This window comes from Oxyura jamaicensis, chromosome 4 (genome assembly GCF_011077185.1).
Source record: "Oxyura jamaicensis isolate SHBP4307 breed ruddy duck chromosome 4, BPBGC_Ojam_1.0, whole genome shotgun sequence".
NCBI lineage: Eukaryota > Metazoa > Chordata > Aves > Anseriformes > Anatidae > Oxyura > Oxyura jamaicensis.
Genome location: NC_048896.1, coordinates 17,981,081 through 18,002,322, shown reverse-complemented (window position 1 = coordinate 18,002,322; position 21,242 = coordinate 17,981,081). Strand labels below are relative to the sequence as shown.

At 39.9% G+C, this 21,242-nt stretch overlaps 1 protein-coding gene across 1 annotated transcript in view; it reads left to right on the top strand.

The window, feature by feature from the left end:
* The first annotated feature begins 757 nt into the window (after nucleotides 1-757).
* NXT2 (nuclear transport factor 2 like export factor 2) overlaps nucleotides 758-21,242 on the top strand; it is a 57,864-nt gene continuing 37,379 nt past the window's right edge. Inside the window, exon 1 of the mRNA XM_035324632.1 lies at nucleotides 758-904. The gene's annotated coding sequence lies outside the window, so the exon portion shown is untranslated. The remainder of the gene's footprint in view (nucleotides 905-21,242) is intronic.

Sequence of the window (21,242 nt, the reverse complement as noted above, 5' to 3'; positions counted from 1 at the left end):
TATGCCACTCTACTCATCCGTACTTAACATCTAGACTTCTTCACTTACTGTTTTTGATTATTTGGTCTGAAAGCTACATTGAAATTAATCTGATCTGCAAAGAAGAAAAGACATTTCTCCAACCTTTGCTCAAGTAGCTTCAACTGCATTAATAAATCAAATGGTTAAGATGAAGGCATTTCCTACTGTACAAGAATTTAAAGACACTCCATGGAGCACTAATTTACAGGCAGACACCTTGCTTTCCATTTCTTTAATATTTTAAAGGGACACACACACACAAAAAAAAAAAAACACAACAGAAAGAAGAGATGCTTCAAATGTACAAAATTGTACAAAAAGTGTTTTCACCTGTTGATTTTAAAAGCTGAGAAATGCTCATAATGCTTGTTGCTTAGATATTTATGCATTCCTTCCAGTACCACAGGTAGAGTGAGGTTATCCCTGGATTCGGGGCGGTATAGCACTTTGTGTTCGACCATTATCATCCTAAAGCTAGATGTGCGCTCATTAAAAAATAATTCAAGTTCATTAATTTGTGGGCATTCTTTCCAGACTCCAGCCAGCTGTTCGATGTGGTAGCGTGGCTGTGTGAGGGAGAGGTGAAGTTGGGTGGGGGACGAGGAGTTACGTGATTTCCCTTTAATGTATCTGCATTGTAAACAGCGCTGGGTTCTGCACACTGATTTCAGCAGGCAGCCAATGTCAACACTGACATTTTCAATCTATTTCTTTTATGTCACATTAGTGGAAAGTGACCTGTTGTGTTTGTGGAAGCTCTGGAATCCCGCAGGAGAAGGATCACTCAGCACCATGGCAATCTGCCAAGTACAACTTGTTCCGAAACACAGTGGCTCTGAGAAGTTGCATTATCAACTGAAACACAATGTCGGCATAGCAGGAGGTAGGTTAGACTGTTGATTAGCTAAGTTATTACGGCCAGTGTACCCTCCAGGGTACACTGCACCTCTGCTGCAAGGCTCTTCCCTTTTTTCTCCTCCTTTCTACTTACATGTTGTCTCCTTCCCTGCTTGGAGGTGGCCACTACAGAGTTCAAAATTAGGCCCTGCTCTAGTACTGTACCACATTCAGCACAGATTTTGTATGCTGAGAGTTAAGGGCTGTACTTCTGAAGAATAGGTTCTTAAACTGCTCAATTGTTCAGAAGTCATGTTATGTTTGTGATAAATATTAAAAGTGTAAAAGGTATTAATTTAACTTTTTATTTCGGTATCCTCTTTCTTTATCCTATTTTATGAAGGCAGAAGTCTTAATATCATCTCATACTTTAATAAGAATATGAGAACAAATCCACCTAATCAGCCAGTTGGAAAGAATAAACTAGCTTAGTTAATAGAAAAGGGAAGTAGCTTCCAGATTTCTTGTAGAATCCATAGCACTGTCTTATTTTTTCATAAATCTGTTGCTAGCTAATATTTTCAAAATAACTGACAAATTAATTTCTGTGATATTTATAATTGACACCAGACACAGAATTTGAATCCAGTCCTGTATTTCAGTCCCCACATTCCATGTAAAGTTATAGATTGGGAAGTTTTAGCTATTGTAAAAATAATGAGGAATTATAAAAATTAAAACCAGATTTAGTTTTGAGTATCACATTACCCTTGCAGGATGCAGGAATGTTTTGAAAAAAATATATGGCTCTTCTCTGCTGGAAATTTTAGCATATGAACAAATCAGTTATAGAATGGCTTAATAAATATAGAAGCTTGGATTTTCAGTTTTTGAAATTCCATTTCAGAGTTGCAGTTTTAAACAGTTTTCAAAAAAAATGTTTTCAGTTAGTTTCCAGAACAATATGATTAGTACTACACAGGAGTGAGGTTAGAGCAAAAATGATGATTTAAGCAGGATTCTTTTTGTAGGTCATAAAATCATGTCTAGCTACCGTTATATTGCTTGTTTAACATCGTTTTGCTGCTCTTTGTGAGCTTCAGTAAAAAAGTGAAGTTATATTCATTCTGTTCATTTTCACACTTCAGAAATTTATTAAAGTATTGACTGCAGAATCTTTATTACTGATAGAAAACTGTAAGTGAACAGTTTTGCAACAGGGAAACAGTTTTTATTTTTATTTTTATTTTTTTTTACCAGTTCTCTCTGGAAATAGAAAAGTCGATTCTGTTGAATCTTTGACAAGATATTTATGTTGACCTCAGTGTCATCAGAGTAGATATAGTGCTAACAATATTTAGTCTTTTTTTTTTTTTTGAGTGAATCCTTGCTTAAATTAGTCTTTTGGAGTTCAAAAGACAGAACGTGTGTTAAAATGCAAATGCATTTGTATTGTTCCAAGAACTCCTGATTAACACAAACAAGCTTGAGAACAGACGCATATTTACATCAGGAGGTCTTAACTTGAGTACTAGCAGGAAAGGAAGATACTTCAGCTCACCAATAATAAAAAAAAAAAAAAATGCTTACTACAGACAGATAATATAAAACAAATTGTCAGGTAGAAAAGAGTCATTTGATCTTTGTCCAGATTTCTGAACATCTATTCTCATGGGCTTACTTTTATCTTCAGTCCTCAAATCCCTGAGTATACTTTGTGGAAAAAAATGGACTGTACATGCAGAAGGGAAACACACAGACTTTTATCAGAGGGTAGGTAGTGAGACTCTTGGACCCACTGTTTCCCTGCTGCATGGGAAACACAGAAAACTAGGGCAGCGTGCAAAAGGGTAAACCCTCCGTATAGCATTGCACCAGGAGTCTGAGCTGCACAGAGCTTGGCAGGCTTCACTGGCAGGAAGGTGGAGCTTACTCTGCTTTCCCTTCTCCCTGCTGGTAAGAGTTGGTGACTTATAAAACCCACTGAGGCACCTCCATCATCCTCTGTAGTCTCTGCTGCTGCAAAACCAGGGCCAGTGAGCTAGGGGCATGGAAAAGAAAGATGACAGCTGTGGCAGGGGCAAAGAGATGAGTATACGTTTGTGTGATGTCTGCATGTAAAATAAATGAGTAAATACACTAGAATAAATGGGGTAAGGTAGGACGTGAGCTGGATACCAGGAGTGAGGTGGGTAAAAAGTCTGGAACTGAAAAAAACTCCGTTAAAAGTCAAAGTAAAATAAAAGTGCTAAATATGTGGAATAGACTTTAAGAGAAAATAGAATGAGTATTTGTGAAATATGCAAATAAATGTGGTCTATACACATGATGCGTAATGTAACCTTCAGGGCCCAGATGGAAAAGAAGAAAGGCTTAATCTGAACAGAACGAGGGGCAGGTTGATACACCATTTTAAGGAATAATTGGATGGCTGCAGAACTGTTTGAAACAATATTTGGTATTTTTGTTGAATGTCTGCCTTAAGGATTAAGGAAATCAACATGAGTTTTTTTACTGACTAAACTAAGCATCACATTGGACTGTTTGTTCACATTAGTGGCAAATACCAGGTCATGAGCTACACTTTTCCATTCAGAAGTACCTTTACATTGTTCACTTCTATAATACTTTCTTAACCGAGGCAGTAAAATGATGGGAAGAAGCTGGCAAGCTTTAAGCAAAGTTAACATGGTTTTCATACTGCTATTGCATAGAGTCTTTATATGCCATTACATTCTTATGTAGATAGGTACATTCTCTCCTAGAGGTATCTTATGGGGATGAACATGTCCTGTTGATGAGGAATATTGTCACTGAAAGAGAAAATATTACAATAATCCTTGTAAAGGTTATCATAATTGCTGTATCCTGATCTGAGTCCTAAATATTTCTTATATATGCACGTGAATTTATAAAGGCAGGTAATTTGCAATGTCAGCACCTTCAAAAATGGTGGAGAAGGAAGATGGTAATTGTGTTTTTTTGTTTGTTTGTTTGTTTGTTTAATTAAGCAGCACAGCAAATGCAGCTGTCAAAAGCTGCAAGCTTACAAATTCTGTTACTTAAATTCAGGAACACCAAGTACAATAAGAAAACAAGCATATAGATTGAAATAGTCAAAATGTAACACTTGCTTCTTTTTGACCTGTTGTGCAGATCTTAACAGGCTGCTTAAGGTCTGCAAAACCTGCAGCAGAGAAGACAAATCAATAAGGCACATTGTGAGCAGATTGATCTTTGATTTTTCAGGGGACCTGTGGCTAAATGTTACTTGTTAAAGTCTCAAGCAAAGACATTGTATTTGTCTGAGATTGTAAGGTTTAATTTATTTTACAGATTTAAAATATTGTCCTAATGTACCACGCTGAAGTTTGAAAGCAGTAAACACATCTTTTGCAACTGCTTTCTATGTATTGGGACTTTTTTGAATGAAATGATAATGGCTCAGTCTTGTTTATGTCAGCCATCCTACTAGGTCCGATCCTTAGTGAGCAAACGAGTAAACAAATCCATTCACTTCATTTTTGCATAACCACAAAGGTACTCCTTCCATCTGCATTGACAGATCCTAGTGTCTGCACAGGTCAGACAGCAATATTACGACATCCCTGATGAAAGAAAAACAGCTTTAGATAATTCAAATACTGTGGTGCAACACATACATGGAGAAGACATCAGCAAAGTCATAGAATATCCTGAGTTGGAAGGGACCCATGAGGATCATCAAGTCCAACTCCTGGCACCGCACAGGCCTACACAAAAGTTTAGACCACGTGACTAAGTGCACAGTCCAATCTCTTCTTAAATTCAGACAGGCTTGGTGCAGTGACTACTTCCCTGGGGAGCCTGTTCCAGTGTGCGACCACCCTCTCGATGAAGAACCTCCTCCTGATGTCCAGCCTAAACTTCCCCTGCCTCAGCTTCACCCCATTCCCGCGGGTCCTATCACTGGTGATTACGGAGAACAGGTCACCTGCCTCTTCACTCCCCCTCACGAGGAAGTTGTAGACCGCGATGAGGTCCCCCCTCAGCCTCCTCTTCTCCAGGCTGAACAGGCCCAGTGACCTCAGCCGCTCCTCATACCTTTTCCCCTCCAGGCCCTTCACCATCTTCGTCGCCCTCCTCTGGACACTCTCCAACAGCTTAATGTCCTTTTTGTGCTGTGGTGCCCAGAACTGCACACAGTGCTCGAGGTGAGGCCGAACCAGCGCAGAGCGGGACAATCACCTCCCTCGACCGACTAGCGATGCACCCCAGTTGGCCCTCCTGGCTGCCAGGGCACACTGCTGGCTCATATTCAGCTTGCTGTCAACTACGACCCCCAGATCCCTCTCTGCGGGGCTGCTCTCCAGTGCCTCGTCGCCCAGTCTGTACACATAGCCAGGGTTGCCCCGTCCCAGGTGCAGAACCCGGCACTTGCTTTTGTTAAACTTCATGTAGTTGGTGATCGCCCAGCTCTCCAACCTGTCCAGATCTCTCTGCAAGGCCTTTCCACCCTCATCCGAGTCCACAACGCCTCCAAGTTTGGTGTCGTCGGCAAATTTGCTCAAAATACCTTCTAGTCCTACATCCAAATCATTTATAAAGACATTGAAGAGGACTGGGCCTAAAATGGAGCCGTGGGGACCCCACTAGTGACCATCCGCCAGCCTGATGTGGCCCCATTTACCACAGCCCTTTGAGCCCTGCCCGTCAGCCAATTGCTCACCCATCGGATGATGTTTTTGTTAAGCTGAATGCTGGACATTTTGTCCAGTAGGATCCTACGGGAAACCATGTCAAAAGCTTTGCTGAAGTCCAAAAAGATCACATCAGCTGGTTTCCCTTGGTTGACTAGACGGGTGATCTTATCATAAAAGGAAATCAAATTTGCTAGGCAGGCCCTACCCCTCATGAACCCACGCTGGCTGGGACCAATGACTGCATTGTCCCTCAGGTGCACTTCTATAACCTCAAGGATCATCTTTTCCATAATTTTACCAGGCACCGATGTGAGACTGACAGGCCTGTAATTGCTTGGGTCTTCTTTCTGACCCTTCTTGAAAATTGGCACAACATTTGCCAGCTTCCAGTCTCCTGGGACCTCTCCAGATTCCCAAGATCATTGAAAAATAACTGAGAGAGGTCCCGCGATGATGTCAGCCAGCTCTTTAAGCACCCTGGGATGAATCCCATCTGGACCCATGGACTTGTACAGATCCAGGTGGAGCAGCAAATCCCGCACACGTTCAGGGTTGGTTGGGAGTTTGTCATTCCCATCGTCACGGTCCTCCAGCTCAGGGCACCCTGGGTCCTGAAGCGCATCATCAGTGTTGAAGGCAGAGGCAAAGAAGGCTTTAAACGTCTCTGCTTTGCCTATGTCATTGTCTGTGAGGAGACCTTCCCCATCAAGTAGCGAACCTGTGTTTTCTTTGGTTCTCCTTTTTCTGTTCACATATCTAAAAAAGACACGACCAGCTTCAACTCTAGTTGGGCTTTGGCCACATGAATTTTCTCCCTGCAAACACGAACAGCATCCCTGTATTCCTTCCTCGTCGCCTGACCCTCCTTCCAGCAGCCGTACACTTTCTTTTTTCACCTAAGCTCCAGTAGAAGATCCCTGGTCAGCCAGGCCAGCCTCCTGCCCTGCCTGCCTGACTTATGATATTTTGGAATTGCCTGATCTCGTGCTTTTAGGAGGCAGTGCTTAAAGACTGACCAGCACTGATGGACGCCAATGCCTTCAAAAGCAGTTTCCCAGGGGACCTTGCTGACTAGTTCCCTGAGCAGCCTGCAGTCTGCTTTCCCCATATCCGGGGCTGAAGTTTTGGTGGCAGTTTTCCTTCTGTCACCATAAATTCTAAACCACTTCATGGTCACCATGACCGAGATGGCCGCCAATTGCCACACCTCCCACAAGACCCTCTCTGTTCCCCAGCAACAGATCTAGGAGGGCACCTTTCCTAGTTGGCTCCCTTAGCACCTGCACCAAGAAGTTACCATCTAGGTGCTTTGTGAACCTCCTGGACTTGCTCGTGTCAGCTGTGTGGTGATCCCAGCTGACGTCTGGCAAGTTGAAGTCCCCCATAAGGACAAGGGGAGTTGATCTCGAGGCATCTCTTAGTTCTGCAAAGAATCATTCATCGGTATTGTCATCCTGGCCAGGTGGTCTGTAATAGACTCCCACAACAACATCCCCTTTATGTGTTCATCCCTTAATCCTTTTCCAGAGGCTCTCAACTTTGCCATCGCCAACTTAAAGTTCCACACAGTCCAGCCCCTGCTTCACATCCATCGCCACCCCGCCACCTCGCCTACCCTGCCTGTCCCTCCTGAAGAGCCTGTTACCATCTATTGCAACACACCAGTGACAGGACTCATCCCACCAGGTTTCGCTTATGCCAATGATGTCTTAGCTGTGGGACTGGGCCAAGACTTCTAGCTCTTCCATTTTATTCCTCATACTGCATGCGTTTGTGCAAAACCACTTCAAATGTGCCTCCCTACACTCAGCACCTTGTGGAGCTGACCGTCACATGCTTACAGCTCCTACCTCTTTGGGGTATTGAGAGAATGTATGGCTCAAACATACGTACCCAGGACCACGTGCGCAGGGTCAGACCAACAGAGCAGTTTCTGGAAAATGAAGTTTGAGCAAAAAGAGCACTTCGTGAGGTCTATTTCTACAACCACACCCTGCATGGAACTTTTCTTGAAGTCACACACATTTTTATGAGATTTCTTGCCCTACTTTTGCAGACTCCAGAGTCCTGGAGAAGCATCCAAACTTGCATGTGTTTGCAGGAATTAAACCATTTCATTTCTTAAGGACTCAGACTAGAGGAGCAGGTTATTTGTGAATTATGGGAAGCTTAGATTCAGATTCAGCTGCTTTTGTGACATTGAGTAATCATTTAGGATACATCTACATGGATAAATATGCCCGTGATAGTATCTGTAAGGCCATATTTCCTGAGGACCTTAGTTTTTAATTGGGATTGCCTTTATGAAGTCGTAAAGACAGACTGTAGGCAATCTGTGGGGAGTCTCCAGAAACACCCACTTGTGCAGAGTCCTTCCAGTATGTCCTTGCAGGCTGTCATGACCAGCAGTGTCTCTGCTGCCTGTATCACTTATTCCACAGAGCAGCCTGCAGCATCTTGCCAAAACCTCTTGCACTGTACTGTGTACAGTCTGGCAGCTACTGAGGTGACATTTGGAAACAATGTTGATATAATCCAAGAGTCTAGCCAAAACCCATAGAAATCATTATGTTTTGGGTTAAGCTTGAAATCACTTAGTTTTTTAATTCCCAACCTGTACAATGGAAAAAAATATACCACCTTTCCTTCAGATTTTCATTCTATCTTTTTTAGATTGTATGTTTTCTTGGGCATGGATATTCATCAAATATATCATCTAGTATATTAACTGCGTAGCATCTACAAAAATTTGGATTCCAATTGCAGGTCTTCTAGACCCTAAGATAATTAAAAAACGGTTTCCTTAATATTAAGCAAGTCTGTGTCTTTGATCTGTTTGTCAAATACCAAGTTTCAACTCAAACTTGAAGAGAGTAGTCATAACTGTGTGATTACAACAACCACTATGATGTGCTTATCAGCAATCTTCATTGCAGTTATGCGTACTTTCTTTATCTTTAGCTGTCTCTCTGATCTTTCTCCATGCTTGCAGTTGTGTGACCATTTCTGTTTTTATACCCAAGAGCAAAAACTGAAACAGGAGGAATACAATGAGGGCTTTAACATAAACCTATTGGATATTGTGTCATTAAAAGCAAAAAACAGTTCCCATGAATCAGAACATTTAAACTATTAAAATGGATAAAAATACAGTTGTATTCACAGCTATAATTAACATTTTTTAAAGAAAAGGAATCCACTTGTCTGTAAAGAAAATGCCATGGGAACTAAAAAGAGGCATTTTGTCTTGTTAATCACAGCTGTTATACAAATTTTCATATCTGATCTACTGTGTAGAAAACTGTAATAAATGAATAAATACTACAAGCTTTGTTTAAATAACAAACCAATATGCTCAGACAGAGACTGATGTACAGAACAGCACTTCTTCACAAACATTCTCAAAATGGATTAAATACGTGAGTCGACATCGACATCATGTTTATCCAGCTTCCTGCCATTGATACTGTGATCTGTCATGGTATTACTCTGGCTTCACTGAGGATCACCTCTTTCGAGATCTTGACTTCGGAATTGCGCTACGCTGGCTTCATGTTGATGTTCATTACCTGAATCCAAATTTCTAGCTTGCCAACATAAGGATGTTTAATTAATGTAATCCACACTGTGATATGATGGAGGTAGTAGTCTCCTTATAATGTGTCTCCTTATACAACTTCATAGGTAAGCTTGTTTAGGTTGTAAATTAGTAATTAAACTCAGTTGAATATCTGAATGATCAACCCTTCAAAAATGAGCTTCAAACTACCTGTAGTTGCTCTTACTTCAAAGTGGTAGCATGCAAATTTAGACATTTCCCTCACCATTTTTTTTCTAAAAATATATTTCCATAAATCACTTTACCAGTCTCTCAAATGAAAGAATATGATACCTATCTTTTTTCAATGTAAGCGTAATTTGGGAACTTAACAAACTCTTCACAGTGGTTTGAGTTCTCCAGGTGACAGCTTTTTGTGAGAGGTAAAAACCTGGAGAAAGAGTTAAGGATGAAGCTCTTGAGCGATTCAAAAAGCACCTTCATGTGAAAAGGCCTGGAAATAAAGTAAGGGCATAAATGAACTTATTCCAGTCCTTTAGCTGCAAGGGGCCTCGAGCATACCACATGCTTTTTCACTTTTAGAGGCCCTCTACGTAATACAAATTAAAACCAGAGCATGCTTTTCCTTAGAACCTCTGCCAGGCATTTTATTTTCATAGCTGTCAACTTTAAAATCATGCTTTCCTGTCACTGATCTTTTGATGGAGGTGGGAGAAAAGAGCGTGCAAGTGAACTCTGATGACTTGAATGAAAAGTCGGACCGCTTTCTTTCTGGCCTGCAGGTTCCTGGCTGACCCTTTTGCGTGGAGGTGGGGGCAGGGAGCAACATCAGTCTAGACAGAAGAGGCCAGTGACTGGCTGTCCACTCAGGTTTCAGATTATAAATGAATAGTGTTCAATTTCTCACAGATGTTTGGCAGCCGCTTTGCTTTCACTCTAATCACGAGCAGGATTTCTTCTGCCTGCAGAAAGCAGTGACCGATAGACACACACAGACATAGAATAGTCCACCTCTAGAGCTCTGGTGCTGATGATTCCATGTGCTGTGGTTTCAAACTATTAGTTAGAAAACAAGTTCTTTAAAAGTGAGATCACTAGCACTATAGTCTTGCTAAATATATTAAAGTATTCAGACCCAGCACATCTTCTTTTAAAGGCTGGAGGGTTGAGTGTTTGTTTCATATGGAATGTTAATTGTCAGCAGGTTTACTTCAGGGATAAATTTAGTCCTTTAAATCCCAAGTCAGACTATATCTGTAAAGACTCTTCAAGGATTAGGTGCAAGTTATCACCGTCTCCTCCAAATTGTAAAAGAAAAATAAATTCACTTAATGTTAACTGAAGTAAACAGAAGGATGTTATAGGTTGAATGCTTTTAACTGTGAGAATATCACAGAATATGTATATTAGAGCAGTCAACAAAATATGATGTAAGAACGATGACAGCAAAAGAGGCCCAGTGACAAATGATAGGATATAAAGGAAATATTACAGATCAGGCCTGGAATGAAAAGGCTGTGCTCTCTGTAGCTACAGGCTAGTATTTTTCTGTTGATGAGTGTCCCAAATGGCTGATTTAGTTATTGTTTAACTTTTAATTCAAAATATACAATGATAAAATTAGGAGAAGTATATTACTTCCTATAAAGTTATCCCAAATATGAAAGAACCCAATCATCGAAACCCTACCGTGCCGCTTCTTAACAGGGATTCCATTCCAAGAGGTGTATTGGGCAACACAAAGGGAAACATTACGCCTTAAAAAGGAAACAGAAAATGTAGGCTGAACAGCAGGAAGAACTTCGTGAGAGAGAGACCCATTAGATTGTGAAATAATCTCCCAGAGGAAGCGCTGGAAATAAAATCACTTGGAACATTTAGGAGCTGATGTACAGAGCCTACTGGAAATGCAAGGAAAAGGACTGTCATCATTTAGCAGGGCAAACAGATAGTTTTGTCTTAAATTATGAGGGGCTGTCATCTATTGCAGCAGTTTCTAGACTGCTATAGCTGCTATGACATCTATAGCTGAAGTTTCTAGACACTATCACAATTCAAATAATGTTAAAACAATAATACTGTCTGATTAACATTTGGAAATGAAAACTAGTGTAAGACATTTAAAGAAACTTCAAAAAACTGTTGTTCACAGTCAGGGCAGATACAGAATAAGAGCAGGTCAATAAGGTATAAACCCAAACAAACAGTTTAGTCTAACATCTCTCTATCCATCATTGTTTAAAAATGTTTACATTGTTACAGAAAAGAGGAGAGGTTCTTTTAAAGGCGGAGGGTGACTGTGTTAATTTAAAGGACTTTTTTTGCACACTTTTAAAGGATATACTGAAAGGACAGAAATGTTTGAGGAAGATGCGGGTGAGTGAATGCAAAGGACTGATTAGAACTGGATTAGTACTTTGAAAAGAAACAACATTTAAAAAATCAATTTTCCGTACTTACGTGCTATAATTACCTATCTGTGATTTGTCAACAAAGGAACAAAAACATGTCTGCTGGCCTACGTTTCTGGGAACACCATTCAAAATACATATTTGGATTGGCAAATGCTTAAAGAATTATTCAAACAGCAGATCAAGAGTTATTGTGCAGAAAATTTAAAAATTATCTTGCATAATTATTCAGTTATTTAAATAAAAGAAAATCACAGTTTCCACATGTTTTAAATCTGCTTACAGAAGGAAATATTAAATAAGGAATTTCTGATATATACATTTGTTCCATTTTCAAACTTTACCATGTATGCTTCTGAGACGGGGAATGCCATACATTGCTAGCCAACACGTGGCAGAAAGGCAACATGGTTCATTTTGAGCCACGTGTGTCTTCCGTAGCTTTCAGCTCTAAGCAGGTCCTCCAGAAATTAGGAGAATGGGCCAAGGATACAAAGTTAAGTTTTGGGAAAATAATACAATTATCAGGAAGTCTTTAGCAAAGAGAGGCAAATGACACAAAGACATTTAGGAATCCATTCACAATTCGAGGCACTTTTTGAGATAAGGCATGTCAAAAGATACATAAAAACAGTAACGGGAGGGGTGCGGATATATTTTGAGAAAAGACAACCCTTGGTTCAAATAAGCTAAAGAAATTGCTTTTCATCAACTAAGTTTCTTTAGTTTCATAACTTTTATCAGGAATCTTTCTTGTTGTGGGTGACCTTATCGTTCTCTATAGGTGGGTGACCTTGGGGTGACCGTATTGCTCTCTACAGGTACCTGAAGGGAGGCTGTAGCGAGGTGGGGGTTGCTCTATTCTCCCACGTGCCTGGTGACAGGACGAGGGGGAATGGGCTAAAGTTGCACCAGGGGAGGTTTAGGTTGGATATTAGGAAGAACTTCTTTACTGAAAGGGTTGTTAGGCACTGGAATAGGCTGCCCAGGGAAGTGGTGGAGTCACCATCCCTGGAGGTCTTTAAAAGACGTTTAGATGTAGAGCTTAAGGATATGGTTTAGTGGAGGGCTTGTTAGTGTTAGGTCAGAGGTTGGACTGGGTGATCTTGGAGGTCTCTTCCAACCTAGACTATTCTGTGATTCCCCCATTCCCATACAGTACCACCTTAAAATACTGGTTAACTTTATGAAAGCTGAATCAATCTCAAGGGTTTGATGTAATGGACATGGCCAAATATATGCATTTAGTAGTGGTATTAAGTTGACTTTCTAAGTCCGTATTTTTGAGAGCATATAAATTTGTATTTGTCCAGCTGCAATCTGCATTTTTTCTTTCGCTATGTTCATACACCTACATCTCATATGAAGCCTGTCTCTGATGCCTAACTAATATCAGTGTCTTTCAAAAAACACATGTTCGCTGGTAGGTAAGCAGATGCAACATGGAGTTGGAGAAAGCAGGGAATGCTACGTGATCTTTCTCAGAAGTGCTGACTTTTGGGGTTGTGCATACTTTTAGATTTGTTGTCAAAACATAACATACCATGAAGTGACAGCTTCATAGTACAGAGCAGTAAAACCAAAAGAAAAAAAAATAAGTCTAATTGTTTCAGGTCAAGAGTCAGTTTCAAACATACACTGAGGTTCATTCATCTATAGTCTGCGTACTTGCTGTTTGTTATCTTATATTTCTGCTGCCAAGTATGAAAGCAAGGGCAAACAACTTCCTAGGTAACATTTTACTGTGAAGTCTAAACAAGAAACATAGAGCCTCAGGCACAGAAGTGTGATTCTTTCTTTAAAGGATGGCTTTCCCATTCTAATAGGAAATGGCAAACTGTCAATAAATATCAGATCATAATAATTATCATTATCAGTATTGACAGAAATTGATATTTGTTCTATAAAATTCTAAACTTCTATAAAATTCTAAAATTTCCAAAGAAAGGCTCTGATTCTCCGGATGTCTATAGATATTTTAGGCATGTAGTGTTCCTACAGAACCATTTTCTGCTTCTCTAGAATCTGTGGGTTTTCAATCCATACTACATTTTGGAGGCCTTTTCTGCAAAGGTCCACCTTCTGTTAAAGAGGGAGTTTTGTCTCTGTCCACAAACTATGCAAAAATTTTATTTTATGTTCTCTTGGTGTTCTTTCCAATTTGGGAAAATCTCTCTGTCCCAATTTAAAGTTACAGATCTCTTCCCTTCTACCAAAGTATTTATTAGATTATTGCCATTGCTTCTTACTGAACTTTCTCCCCTCTGAAATACTATGGTGTGTAGGTCAATAGCTTTCTTAATGCCACTGGGAAATCCAGACAGGATTGGAAATACAAAATTCCTGGCTCTTGCTACAGTACCCAGACCACTAGACCACATTTTTTGTGTCATGGAAAATTCAAACCAATTACTTTGCAAGGTTTCTTGGTCTGTTGCTTCTCTCACCCTGTTTGCATTGTTTTTTACTGTGGTAAAGATAAAAAAAATAAGATTTTAGAGTTAAAACTCAGCTTTTAATGAATCTGAAAACTAAAATCTTCTGAAGAATAATACTTATAATACCCCAAATATTCAGACTACTGCCAGGTCAATCAGCGTTTCAGCGTGGGATGACATTGTTTTCTTCTGGCAGTAAGTAGCCCACATTATGACTTCACCTCTTAAATTTCCTCAAGAGGTTGGTTTTCACTAGAAGTGCAGTTTTTCCAAGCCATATTCAACTTAACCATATCATAATTTAGGCATTTAATTTGTTCCATATTCTTGCAGCTGCCACTCTCAGCAGTTGAATGGATGTCACTGTACTTTCTTGAAGCTTGGGAGCATGGGATTTATTTAGGCTTTTATAGAATTCAAGAAATTGAAGGAACAAATAATGAAACCATTTAGAAGTATTTTTATGTAAGTACTTACGCGTATGTATGTATACGAGTACATATATATAAACACATACACGTATGTGTCTACATTGTGGTCACAACTTTGTTGAAAAGTAGCTTGGCTTACTTTTTATAGTATCATGCAGATACTGCCCCTTAGAAACAGCCACTGCATGATTTTTAATATTATTATTATTATTTTTGTGCAATATGACATAGGCATGGGCAGGCTTCCACCCTTCCCACAACAGTTTTCTGGGCAGTAAGCATTTTGCAGGTGTTCTATGGCAATCAAAGATACGCCCAGAGCTTTGTAATATCTCAGTGTTTCTTGGAGCAGGGATGGTGAGTAACCACAAAGGATATAATAGTAGTTATAATTCTGGTACAGCCTCAGAAGGAAAGCATCGGAAGTACTCTGAATACACCGTGCTTTGATCCAAATGTAGCTCAGAAAAGTATTTAGAGATTGGGCGGAGGTGGACATAAAGGGAAGTGAAATATCTGGGTGGAGGAAAAGAGGAACAGAGGACTGGAAAACAGTGAGAACAAGGTGGCTGGAGGGTGAGAGTACAAAAATTTAAGAGAACTTAGAGGAGAAAGTGGGCAATGTGCCAACAGGAACGTAGGAGGGGCCGGACAGGAATGTTGCAGATGGAAGAACCTGTTGTTGTTTTTTTCATCTTGAGGTTAGTACATGGTAGGCTGCAGGAAGCAGCTGCCAACTTGGGTGCATCTGTCTCAATGTGGCAAACTAATGGCTTCACTAAGCCTGCTGCAACCAAAGCTGAGATAGGTAGCATAAAAGCTCCAGTGTATCACCTCTACATTCTGTACTGATGAACTATAGTGCAATAATAGGTCACCGACAAAGATGTTAAACAGTGCCGGTCCCAATACTGACCCCTGAGGATCTCAACTCGTTCCTGATCTCCACCTGGGCATTGAGCCATTGACCACGACTGTTTTGAGTGCAGCCATCCAGCCAATTCCTTACCCACTGAGTGATCTGTACGTCAAATCCACATCTCTCTAGTTTAGAGACAAGGATGTCACATGGGACAGCATCAAATGCTTTGCAGAAGTCCAGGTCGATGGCATCAGTTGCTCTTCCACCAGCACTGTAACCCCATCACAGAAGGCCACCAAAATGGCCAGGCACAGCTTGCCCTTAGTGAAGCCCTGGTGGCTGTCACCAATCACCTCTCTGTTTTCCACGTGTCTTAGCAGAGTGTCCAGGAGGAGCCGCTCCATGATCTTGCCGGGCACAGGGGTGAGACTGACTGGTCTGTAGTCCCCCGGGTTTTCCTTCCAGAAGGCTGTCACTCAAATTAAATATGGTTCAAACTGACACACACACACAGTGATGGAACTTTATCAATTAATGGGGGCCCTTTACAGTTAAAGCACTATATAGCAGTTCAGGTCTGATTCTTTTAGGCCCAGGAGGATGTGATATTATGTATCTTGTAAAAACAGCTGCTGCTTTTGTAGGTGTGTTTAGGAAGTAGATAACTTCAAATAATGCCTTGACATCTATTTACAGGAGTCACTCAAGCTCTCTCTATCTGCTGCACTCACTCACATGTTGGGCTGAAGTCCAACGGGGGATGCGTGAGCCTGAATGGTAAATACTGAAGATCCTGTTAAATCCAAAATTGTTCTTCCTGCTGTGGGGCTGAAGTGATGAAGTAGGAAGGGAAAGGTCTTCCCCATAATGCCACAGAAGTGCAGAATCACTTTTGGCTGCAGCCCTAGTTACTCCCCTTCAGAGGAGAGGGGCAGTGCAGGATTAAATCAGGTCATGGTTTCATCCCCCTCACACCTACTTCATCGTGGTGTGCAAAGAACTGATAAGAATAGAGCCCCATATCGAAAGTGTGTGATGAGGAGGGAAGAGAGGAATCAAAAGGGAAAGGCAGGAGGAGAGTTTAAGACTCTGACTACCTTCCTTGTGAGGGGACTTCACACTAGTTCACAGACTGTCCCCTTAGGAGGAGCAGTTTGCTTCATAGTACCCTTGCAATCTTTATAGCAGTAGCTTGTTGGAGGCACAGGGGCCAAGAAGCTGAATGGCTCAGATGCAAGCCTGTCTGTTAGTTTGATTTTCTACTTGCGTGTCACTCTCCTAGCTACATTTTATGAATGAAGCTAGTCGCCTCCCACTTGTTGCTTCTGCGCTGGACAGGAAAGCAAATGTATTACTTTTCAAAATGGCATGGCAGAAGTCCAAACATATCTAACAAAGGAAGGAAGCAATCTTATCAGCTTTTCTGGCCCATTGATAAAACCATACAAGGAAATCATTCAGCTTTAAATGAGGAAAAGGAAGTCTTAGATTAAATTTAGAAGTTGCCTTGGGAATTTTCATATCATATCAATGAAAATGACATGTACAAATTAGCAAGCGTTCCAGTCTGTATGAAGTGGTTTATTTGTGATATCAAAGCAGAGCTATTTACAGTTTTTGACAAGCTTCCCTACAGGGAATCAGTTAACATCTTTTCTGGCCTGTCTACTTGGTCACGTACCTTCTATCTAAACTGTTCGTTATGGAAAAAAACTGCAGCAGCCATCCTGAGAAATGGTTTTATCTCCATTCATGCCACATAGTCTAATTCTTAGTCAGCATTACACAAGGAGTATTTTTTATCCTGGTCTTATTTTTTTACTGGAAACTCTAATTATTCATATTCAAAGCAAATCATAAACATATATATATATATTTCTGTACCTAAGCTAATATTTCCACTGGCAGTGTGTCATGCCACATGAAAATACTGGTTCAAGTTATCAGGAGCTCTTGAATCTCTGCAGTGTACCTTATTTTACAAAACAGACATATCCAGTGCCTCATGTTCTACCTGTTCTTGCTTCTAGCAAAATAATCTATCACATAGTGACATGTGATTTGTGACAACAATCAAAAACATACATAATCCCAACCTAATTTGTCAGGCTTAGCAGTATTGACATTGTTTGTTTAGACCTACAGTCTGCAATAATTCAAGGTACAGTAAGTTAATTTCAGTAAGGCTTGAAATAAATAAATATATATTCAGTCAAAAACAGAACTCCATTATATTTCGATGATATGTGTAGTAAGGGTTACAGCATGGGTTGTTTGTCTTTGAAAGACATTATTCTTTAGGTGCAAATCCTGGTTAATGCTGAATACCTGTATCTTCCTGCTGAATTAATGATAATTACAGGTGTCCAATACCTAGACTTATTTTACAATAGTGGTATTAAAAAATTATAGTGTTATTAAAAATAAATATATCATAAAATTATAAAATTAACCTAAAAGAAAACCGAATGCTCTGCAAAGACTGGGCTTTGAATATAAGGGTCTGCAAAGACTGGATTTTGAATATAAGGGTTGCATTTTTTAATGTAATTCTTATGTTTGAACTTAGATAAGAAACTGGAAAGTTTGAGCAAGCCGTTGTGGATGCAGTATGTTCCTTCCCAACTACTGAGACAAGTAAGAAAATTGAGTATGCCGCTAAAGCTAGATTCTATAAATTAAGTGGGAGTCTGTGCATGCTTAAAATACACAGAAGGCAATAATTGACAACAGTATACTCCATTTAGTGTATCCTGAGAGCAGAACTGTTGTTTATTGGGTTTCACTGAAAGCCAGATGCTGATTCTTGCCACGCTCTCTCACTTGCAAATTTGGTCATCTACCAATCCTTGCTTTGGTATTCCAGAAGATTGGTATTGGTATTTTAATTTTTATTTCAGAGTATTTGATCTCAACATTTTCAGTTTTGTAATAGGTGACAACTGCAGTTAGCATTCTGGGCAGGAAGTTTGAAGCATACTTTCTTCTTAGGAATTTAAATGTTTTTCTCTGAAGAAATGAGCAGATTGTGTACATGTATCAAGTGCTAAGTATATACAAAAGAGAACTGTATGAGATTCCTTCCCTCTTGGAACAGCAACAACTACTGTTCAAATCAATAAACAAGAAGTGAAGGAACAATCCTAATGCCATGGATCTTAATATTGTGATGGGAACCTGATAAATGCCCCAGACAACAGAAAAAGCCTTCTTTCCTATTTACAGTGTTTCTGCTCTAATCAGAATAATACAGAATTCTGGCCATTCTACCTGCTTTATTATTTACTTGTTTTCAAGCTTCTTGTTTTGTTATCATGGACTCACTCGGTGGTTGTCGAACCCGATTTATCAGAGCCCTGTTCTCACTGACCGTTAAAGCACAGCATGTTACTGCAGCAAAATCAGTACCACAGAAATGAGTCAGTTGACATATCAATGGCCTTTTACAATTAACAGAATTTATGGGGCCGTAGGATCTCTTTGTACAGTTCTGTTAGTCTGTAGGCTAAGTCAAATCTTAAAATCTCTCTGTTCTGTTCTGCTCTTACCTGCTACAATGGGAGAGATGCTTTGTACACAGCAGAGATGCAAGTATATTGCTGATCATCCAGAAAAACAAGAAGAAAACTCTTCAGTTCTTACAGAATCAGCTGAGTAATTGTTTTCCATTTGTGAAAATATGACAGTCCTGGTTACTGGTCATTTTTCAGGCAAAAGACGCAGAAACCAAAATATTCAATCATCCCATGCAGTCTCCAGTGTAGTCAAAACAACCTCGAGCAGAATGACAAATGCTGCAGACATTGGTCCAGTCAAGTGATTTCTTCTGCTCTAACAAGCTGTTAAATGTATTTATAACTTTTTTTTTTGCAAATACTCAGACTGCCTTCCAGTTTTGGCCCACTTCTGGTTGTCCGTAAAGGGCAGGATTCTGAAATAGAAAGGGGAGACATCTAGGCAGCCTCCATGCAAGCTTAAATACATCTAGATGTAGTACAGGAAAGAGCTCTGGATTATGTATAGGTGTAACATTTTGTCATATACATATGCACAAATGCACTCATGTACATATATTTATATATGCCATAATTATTCTTTTGGAAGGGATATTAAACACCAATGGCTTAAATGCTGAATGAAATATGTGTTTAAAATGGAAGGATATTTCAAAACTCTTGGTTTTAAACCAAACGAAAACACAGATGACATGCAGAATTTCTGATGGTATGATTTACCCTTGGCAGAAAAAAAGGGATGGACTATATAACGTGGAATTTCTCTTCACACCGTTTCACAGGAGCATCTAGTAGTGCTCCAGATATGCTTCCTTGTCGTAATAGAGTGATAAGTAAATAGTAGATAGCAAGACCCATATGTTAGTGCCATTGCCTGAATCTCTTAGAAATCCATGGTTTGGAAGCAATACATTTTCTCCCTGTGTTTTTCTGTAGGTTCTGGATCATTCCTTAAAACAGATCAGTTGTTTCACTTGTAGCTAATACTGGTGTATATCTGGAGTAATTTTTTTGACAGTTACTTGGGAAGAGGTTAGAAGAGACCCAGTCTGTGCTTACTGAAATTGACTGAATCTCTCTATCTCCTGGAAGTGCTTAGCCTCCAAAATGCTTCTCCAAAGGCATAGCAGCCCCACACTTGGCTTTAATTCCTCTGTGCACTGTCTATTCCAGATGTGATGTTTTTCAGTCTCAGTACAAAAAGGGAATTCAGACAGGTGTAGCACAGGTTTTAGTTTTCAAGTAGGTCAAATTACAGTTAAATCTGACAGTAAGAAATAGGCTAATTGCCTTAGGCCCAATTTAACAAGAATTAGTCCTTTTATAAAAACACTTCTCTTACAGAAAAAATAGCATTTCTTTTTCTCTAGGTGAAGGAGGAGGGCAACTTTGCTTTATTTTTAATATCACAGTAAGCAAATATTAATTTTAATCCGTATGGAGAGACATCCAAATATTGTGGTATTAAATAATCAAGATATACAAGGTATAACCAGCCAGCAAAATACTTCATTCTGCGCCCTGCTTAAGAGCATCCCAAGTAACCTATGAAAGAGAGACCAGTCTTTAGTTTCTTTTAAAGATTGCAATTTTGAGAAAAATTGCATGTATTTCCCATTCTGCTTGAGCTCGCAGACTCTCACTAGTGTCGTAGGCAGGAGCAGCAACAGGGACTGACTCACTGTCTGCATCTCTGCACTCTTTGTCTAGCTGGGAAAAGAGAAGGGATGTGGCAGATAGTTCCTGCTCTCCCATGAATGGGTAGGGTCTTCCAGGTGGTTCGTGCATTGTGAAATGTGATTTTCACTGGGACTTTGGTTCTTGGTAATCAGGCATGCCCAGTGACATACCCCAAAACTCATTATTAGGCAGTATCACCTCTGACATAATTCCTGAAGTGAATTGAACTGGGCGAGAAAAAATAACATGTTAATAATGCTGATAATTTCCTGTTAGACTTCATCTTACTTTTAACTAGACCACTGTTGTTTATAAAACCTTCTTGCGTTGTTGGCTCTATCTGAGAGGGCCTATGCAGGTTTTATATTTTGCTGAATAAGATAGAAGGAACAGGAAAAATGCAAACATTTAGTATATTTTCTTATGGACTTGCATGTAAAATGTTTTATAATAGGTGTATCCCAATGTATTGCTCCCCTACAATTATTACTGGAATAGCTCTGCCAAAACAGTGATAGAACATATGTTATAAACTATTTACAGCTTCAAGAGCTAAAGGGAGGGTCATGTTCTTTGGCTGACTGTATGTCTGTTAGCCAGGAGAATGTCCCTCTCTTCTCTGAGAAAGCTGAAGTTTTGTTTCCCATCTGACACTATCTAGGTACCAGAAAATATTTGTTATAAAATATGATGTTAATACCATATAAAAAAGGAAGAATAAGGAAAAAAGGTTGATGGGGTAAGAAAAGAGTAGGGTTTTTTCCTCTGGCATGGGATTACATGTCTGGACTTTATTTAGTGAGCAG